Consider the following 8,067-nt stretch of genomic DNA (forward strand, 5'->3'; position numbering starts at 1 on the left):
AAGATAGGGTGCTCCTGGGAGCAAGGAGGCAGTATATTCTCAGGACTAAGGTGAAATTTTCACCACGAACCAGCCAGGGCAGCAGACTTGGTTCAGACATTAAGAGCCTTTCTTGCTGTTTTTATTGTCTGGGTAACAAAGGAGGAATGAAGATGATGTTGGGGATGGTACCCCTTACTGCTGAAAACACAAAGGGTGGAGTCTCTGCACTCAATTTGCAATTAACCAAGTTCAAAATTCTTTTCCTGGCTTGTTGACCTCAATCCAGGAAGTAGGATGTCACCTGTCTATGTTCCCAAAGTATAGAATTACATATTAATCCCATCAAATGAGATAACAATTGTAGAGCATTTAGCACAGTGCCTGGCCTATAGTAAACACTATATAGATATTGGTTGTTGTGGGGTTTTTTACATTAAATATTTTTAATTATAAAACTAAAACAAAATAGGTTAGGAGCTTTTGATTTTATTGAAAATACAGTTTACAAAGAACTGTAGTTAACCAACTCAGGGGAATATTTTCAACCTCATTCACATGAAAGATCAAGTTCCTGGTACAACAATATTCTTCCAGAGTTGCAACTGCTCTCTACATTCATAAACAAGGAACTGGGAGAAAGTAACTTCAGTTGCCTCTGTGATAAACTTCATTTTGCCATCTCTGTTTCTCTAGATCATTTAGGGAAAATTGAAAATGACTATAAGCTTCACATATAATGTTCAAATTTCGAAGTGTGAAGGTTAGTCTTCTCTCTGTGATAAGTAGATTGTACAAGCCTTTTAAAAATTGTGAGTAATTCAGTAAAATGTTTTAAATAAAGCATCTGTGAGGTCATCATTATAAAAACATAAGCTGCCGTTATAATTGTAGTATGAACATATAAGTCAGAAATTTCTTCTTCAGACCAACTGAAAGGAATTTGAGCACCAGTACACATCATCTTTCAGCCAGTCCAGTTCTTTAACCTTAACTGTTGCAGTCAGGGATCTGTTTAGGTCAAGATTCTGCTCCCACATAGCCGGGAGATCTTCAGCTGCATGTATGCAGTGAAGAGTCTTAGGAACCATCGCTGTGATGATGCTGACAATCCCGGTGCCGAGAGCACAGTGCAATTTTCTACAGGTCACATTGGAACAGGATACAGTCAGCTAGAAGGAAAGTGCCTCATCATATCTGTTTGCCAACGACTTCCAGAGGAGTGACCATGATGTGCTCTGTTTTAACCATATTGTGGTAGATATTTTCTTGCTCTTCTTCATTGAAATTTTCTGCTCCCTGGATTGGCATTTCAGGATGTATCTTATTTCTTGCTGGCTCTTTTTTGTTTTGTCTCAGAGAAACCTGTGGTCTTCTTACCACTTCCAAGTCACCATCATTATCCAGTAAAGTTTCTTTCCTCATACAAGGGCGAGTTTGAGTTTCATTCTTGTTCAGCACATCTACACCACTGCTATTCTTGCCACGGGATTCTTGACTATTTCTGTCATTGTGTACAGTACTTTCTATATAAACGTGTTTTTGTTTTTTAGCCTTGAGTATCTTTCCAAGAATCTTTGTTCCACAGAAGTATGAATTGTAACAGAAATTGTGACAGGTTGACTGACAGCATTCAGATGCACTGTGAGGTGCCTTTTGTTTGCGGTGTTTAGATTCACATCAAACAGCACAGTGTCACTTTTAAATGTAATTTCTCCCATATCTTGCTCTACTCCTGGGCCCACCAGCATGTGGTTTTGCTATTAGTTTTTAGGAACATCCAGCTACCCGGGGCTAGGCTGAGTCCTAGTAGACCCATAAACCATCAAGCCCACCCCTGGGGGAAGCCTTAGCTGCCCCCTAGTCTGCTGCCATGTTCAGCCACACAGCTATGACTCACATTAGTGTTGTTGGAATTATTTTTGTTGTTATTTTCATCTCAGTGAAGATTCAAAAGAGAGGCATTCCAGGATAATGGAAAGGGCATGGAATTTGGAATCAGAACACCGGGTCTTCTGTTTGGTCCCTATATGACCTTGGGCAAGTCATTTAATCTTGTTATTGTTGTTCAATCATGTCTGACTCTGCATGACCCACTTCGGGAGTGGTTTTGTTGTTTCCTTTTCCAGCTCATTTTACAGATAAGGAATCTGAGGCAAACAGTTAAGTGACCTGACCAAGGTCTGTTTGAAGCTGGATTTGAACCCAGGTCTTCCTGACTCCAGGCCAAGAGCACTATCCCTTGTGCAACCTAGCTGCCTTATTCTCTACATGCCTCAGTTTCTTCAAGTCTGCAAATGACAGCTTCTACAAGGTGACCTCTAAGCTTCCTTCTAGGTGTTCAGTATATTATCCTATTATTATGAACCGGGGATTCTTAGGCCAGAGAAAAGAGGCTTTACATTGGGGTTGATGCAGAGTGCTAGTTGTCTTCAAGTATTTCAAGGTCTGTCATGTGGAAGAGGGATTGGATTTGCTCTGTTTACCCTCAAAGTGTAGAAAACATGACCTGTGATGGAAGTAGCAGAGACACGAATTTAGGTTGGATGACAGAGAAAGCTTCTTACTGACATGAACTATCCCAAAGGGGGATGGGCCACCTTGGGATGTCATGGGCTCCCCCTCATCACAGGGCTTTCAGAACAGTATAAGTTGAATGGCCACCTATGGGGTAGATCATCGAAGGGACTCATGTTCTGATATTGGTCATCCCCTTAGTTTTTGTCCATCTCTCAGATCCCACAATTATGAAGATTTTGCCATTATAGCATGTTACTGGGACATACACAGCTTAACCTAGTGGATAAAGAGGCTGCCGGGGCAGCTAGGTGGTGCAGTGGATAAAGCACCAGCTTTGGATTCAGGAGGACCTGAGTTCAAATTCGGCCTCAGACACTTGACACTTACTAGCTTTGTGACCTTGGGCAAGTCATTTAACCCTCATTGCCCCACCAAAAAAAAAAAAAAAAAAGAGGCTCCCTCAAAATAGGAAGACCAGGATTGGGAGCAAGTCCTGCCTCTGAAAGACACTGGCTGTGCTGCCCTGGGGAAATCACTTAACCTCTCAGTGCTCAACCACCTCTACAAGTTTTCAGGTCCCAAACTGCATTGGTAAAGGAAGCTTCCTCTTTCAGGAAACTCAAGCCTAGTTAAGACATATCCCTTACCCTATCCCTATCCCTTCTCTATCCCTACAAGGACAGGACAGACAGGAAATTAGGTATCCTGATGCTGTGACTGCTTAAGACTCCAAATGCCCATGAATTCAGGTAAATTGTAAAATAGATTGGCCCTTCCTTGGGTCCTGCCCATCCTTCTTTCCTGAGACCTACTCCACAGACCTCAAAAAATAATAAATTTAGAGCTAGAAAGGGACCTCCCAGACCATCAAGTCCAATGTTTTAATTTTTTAATTGTTTTTGTTTGCTTGTTTGTTTGTTTGTTTTTTGGTGAGGCAATTGGGGTTAAGTGACTTGCCCAGGGTCACACAGCTAGTAAGTGTCAGTGTCTTTGGCCGGATTTGAACTCAGGTCCTCCTGACTCCAGGGCCAGTGCTTTATCCACACTACACAACCTAGCTGCCCCCTCAGGGGATATCAGTGCCCAGTATATCATAAGAGCTTAATAAATGCTGGTTTCCTCCCTTCCTTTCAAGAATGGCTAAGTTAGAGCAGCTAGGTGGTGCAGTGGATAAAGTACCGGCCCTGAAATCAGGAGGACCTGAGTTCAAATCCGGACAAAGACACTGACACTTACTAGCTGTGTGACCCTGGGCAAGTCACTTAACCTTCATTGTCCTGCGGGGGGGAAAAAAAGAATGGCTGAGTAGGCAGTCATCTTTGATATTTCTTGACAGTCAAAGAATTAATTTGATTAAATTTCTATATAAACTGCAAAAAGTGCTGGAGAAATGTAAGTTCTTCCCCTTCCCTTTCCAGGTAAAAGTAACCTTATGCACATGGTGCCTTGTTTTTTAGCTACTAATATATAGATAGACCTTAACTCCCCCATTCACTGATATCACTCAAAGGCAGGGGGCTTGGCTTATCACTATTCATACTCCCTATCATGCTTATCACAATTTTCCAAAAATAGTAGATATACAGCAAGCATTCATTGAATTAGGCAATAAAAAGTCATATATCTTCATCTTTTTGTTAGAATAACCCCAGATCTGGGGACAGCTAGGTGGTGCAGTGGATAAAGCACTGGCTATGGATTCAGGAGGATCTGAATTCAGATCCGACCTCAGACACTTGGCACTTACTAGATGTGTGACCTTGGGCAAGTCACTTGACCCGCATTGCCTTGCAAAAAAAAAAAGAAAGAAAAGAATAAGCCCAGATCTGGGGGGGGGGCAGCTAGGTGGCACAATGGATAGAACACTGGTCTTGGATTCAGGAGGACCTGAATTCAGATCCAGCCTCAGACACTTGGCACTTACTAGATGTGTGACCCTGAGCAAGTCACTTAGCCCTTATTGCCCCCCCCCAAAAAAGAATAACCTGAGATCTCCTGATTTCCAGCGATATGTCCATGGAATTACTGTAACTTGCTCATACTCCAAAGTCAAAAGCATCAAATTGATATTCAAAGATTCAGGTTCTAAGCACTGATTGGAGCCTTTCTCAAGGGTTTTGACCTCAAAAGTAAACTATGAAATCTACTAGGCAGCTAGGTGTTGCAGTGGATAGAATGCGAGGCCGGGAGTTAGAAAGACCTGAGTTCAAATCCACTCTCAGACATTTACAGGCTGTGTGATCCTGAGCAAGTCACTTAATCTCTGTTTTCCTCAGTTTCCTCATCTGTGGAATTGGGATAATAATATAAGAGATAACATTGTAAAGTGCTTAGCACAGTGCTTGGCAGATAGTAAGCACCATTTAAATGTTAGAGATGATGAGGATGAGGAGAAGCTCATTGCTCCTCTTACTCATGTAGACATGAATATCAAGGGAATCTGAAAGGTAAAAAAAGTCATATGACTATATCTCTCCCATCCTCAAAAAACTCTCACTTGATCCATCTATGCATCCTTGCTAGCTTTCATCCTATTTATTTCCTCCTATTGTGCCTAAACTCTTTTAGAAAGCTATACAATAGGTTCCTTTGTGCTCTTGCCTTTCACTTTCTTGTTAACTCTCTGCATTCTGGCTTCCAACCTCATTATTCAACTGAAACGATCTCTAAAAATACCAGTGATTTAGTAATTGACAAATTAAATATCATTTTCTCCACCCTCAGTTCTTCTTAAACCCTCTGCAGTTTAATACTGTTAACCACTCCCTTTTTGATACCCTTCTCTCGAGGATTTCCTCCAGTTATTCCCTCCTGGTTTTGTTGCTTCTCTGGTTATTCCTTTAAGTTTTCTTTGCTAGATCTTCATTCACATCATACCTACTAATAATAGGGGTCCCCCAAGGCTCTGATGTGGCCTCACTTTTCTTCTCCATTTATTCTTGATGATCTCATGATCTCACAAGGATTCGAGTATCATTGCTATTCTGATTCTCCTGTTTGCCCAGCCCAAACTTCTCTCCTGACCTTAAGTCTCATATCTCTAGATATCTATTGGATGTCTTGAATTGAATGTCTTAAACTCAACATGTCCAAAACTGAACTCGTTATCCTTTCCCCAAAACCCTCTCCTCTTATTAACCTCCTTATTACTCTTGAGGGTACCAACATCTCCCCAGTCACTAGTCTCCCAATCTAGGTGTTTTCCTCAACCCCTCACTCCTTATAGCCAGTCTCCTGTGAAGTTCTTTCATGTCATTTTTTCTTCTGACAATTCCTCATCACCTAAAAATTGCACTTTTGCAGTAGCCAGTTTGGTCTCCTTGCCCTACTCCAATATATCCTCCACTCAGGTGTTAATTTGGTCTTCCGAAAACACAGGTCTGTCAATAAACTCTAGCAGACCTCTTTTACTTCCAGGATCATATATAAAATCCTCTACTTAGCTTTGAATGTCCTTCATAACCTGACTTCCTACTACTTTTTCAGTTTTTCACACCTTACTCCCTCTATCCCTACCCAAAATATTCTTCAATCCAGTGATGCTGGTCTCCTTCTTCTGGCAGTTTATCTTTCGACTGTGGGCACTTTCACTGGGTGTCACCCTTCCCTGGAATTCTCTCTCCTCATCACCTCCAGGCACTTTAAGGTTTGTAAAGTATGTTATCATTATTATCTACTTTGATTCAAACAACAACCCTGGGAGATAAGAGCTATTATCACCACCATTTTACAGATGAGGAAACTGAGGCTGAAAGAGGTTAAGTGATTTATCCAGTAATGCACAGTTAGTAAGTGTGTGATTTGAACTTATCTTTCTGCGTTCAAGTCCAGTACTCTTTCCACTATACTACCTAGCCATTTTCTTCCTTCCTTCCTTCCTTCCTTTCTTCTTTTCTTCCCTTTCCTTTCCTTCCTTACCCTCATTTTATATATAGATAAGGAAAGTAAACTTAAGGAAAGTTAAATTACTAGACCAAAGTCCCAAGGTTAGCAAGGACCAGACCTGTAATAAGAGAATGAAAAAGGTTAAAATCAAAGAAAGAAGAGTCATGTGAGACATTTCCAAATCTGGGGAGTGGTGCAGATACTTTTTCTTTGTAAAAGTCCTCCCTTCGAATGGGCAGGGTATTTGGACCTCCACACTTAGGAGTCCTAGGCTCCTAAAGGAGTTAGGGCTCTACCATCACAGCGTCTTTGGTTTCCTCATTCTAAGAGTCTTGTACATATTTTATATTCCTTTGGTACACATTTTCTGTAGAAGCATCTATGACATGCTGAATAGAGAGCTGACCTTGGTGACAGGAAGATCTAAGCTCCATTCCTGCCTCTGACACATATTGTCTGACACTAATTGGCAAGTCTCTTAACCTCCCGCTTCCCTAGACAACCCTCTAAGATTATAAGTTGCAGAGAGGTTCTAGTCTGCATTGGTAGAGCTTCTTAATATAGGAATTCCCTAAAGCAATGAAATCATGGGTCCAGCCCCTGTTTCTTACCTTTATTTTTTCTCTCCATACTTATATGTACATGTACTTTTCTCCTTCAGAATGTTAACTTGAGAGTGAGAATGTTCCATTTCTGTCTTTGTATCACCAGGTTGCAGAGTAGGCCCTTAATAAAGTGCTTGTTGATTCATTGGTTGAATAGACATCAAGAGCAAGGTGGCATTGCTGGAATATGATAGGAGAAAGGACTACCTCGATTGTTCGGAGGATGATGTTATGGGGAAAATAGGTGATGCCAGTAACTTCTTAATTGCCCCTTTAACACTTCATAGGATTTTTTGGGTTGGTTCTGTGTTTCTGTGGTTCTTTCCCCAGGGGCAATGGTAAAATGTAAAAGCTGCTGCCCAAAGAATAGCATTTTCTATGTAGCACCTAATTATATTGTTGTTCATCCTTCATCTTTGAAGAGGACCAGTGATGTCATGGGTGATGTCTTGACTTATGAGTGAATTAGATTTACGTGAGGCAGAGTTGCACAAAATCATCAGCCTCACTCTCTCTTCCAGAGTTCTTAAAGTCCAGTGGCAAGACAAAAGTTAAGAAGACTGGCATTGACCCAAGATGCAGTAGATATCGTTGGCATCCTTAATGCCTGACCAAGCTTTAAGTAATCCACTACACCTGGTTCAGCCACCTTCATGTTCATTGGAACAAATTGTTCTCATCCACCCATTCCACTGGGGAAAGTTTTCATATGCTTGAAGTAGACATAAGCCCTAACTCACTGATAGGTTTGAGGCCTGTCAGTTACCCTCAGTTTGTTTTAGTCCATCTGCTGAGATGGTCTGCTGAGGGTGTGGCTGCTGCATATGCTTCAGCTTCTTGGAGCCACAGGTGAGAGGTGAGAGGTGAGAGGTGAGAGATGGACACCAAAAGTGGATGAGCGTCCCTGAAAAGGGCTCAGCAAGCCCTCACACCAGAAGTGCTAGAACTTTCTGAACATCCCATGCACCCCACCTGATTATATAATATATGCACATAAGATTCTATCCGTGTTCTTAAGAGGGACCATTTAGATGCATCATAGACTCATAAATTCCTCCTCCCCCACATCCTTTGTATT

General features: G+C 41.5%; 1 pseudogene; it reads right to left on the minus strand.

Annotated features, from left to right (window-relative positions):
• Nucleotides 1–545: 545 nt before the first annotated feature.
• On the minus strand, nucleotides 546–2,092 carry LOC122739633 (annotated as a pseudogene).
• Nucleotides 2,093–8,067: the final 5,975 nt, after the last annotated feature.

Source organism: Dromiciops gliroides, chromosome 2, assembly GCF_019393635.1.
Source record: "Dromiciops gliroides isolate mDroGli1 chromosome 2, mDroGli1.pri, whole genome shotgun sequence".
NCBI lineage: Eukaryota > Metazoa > Chordata > Mammalia > Microbiotheria > Microbiotheriidae > Dromiciops > Dromiciops gliroides.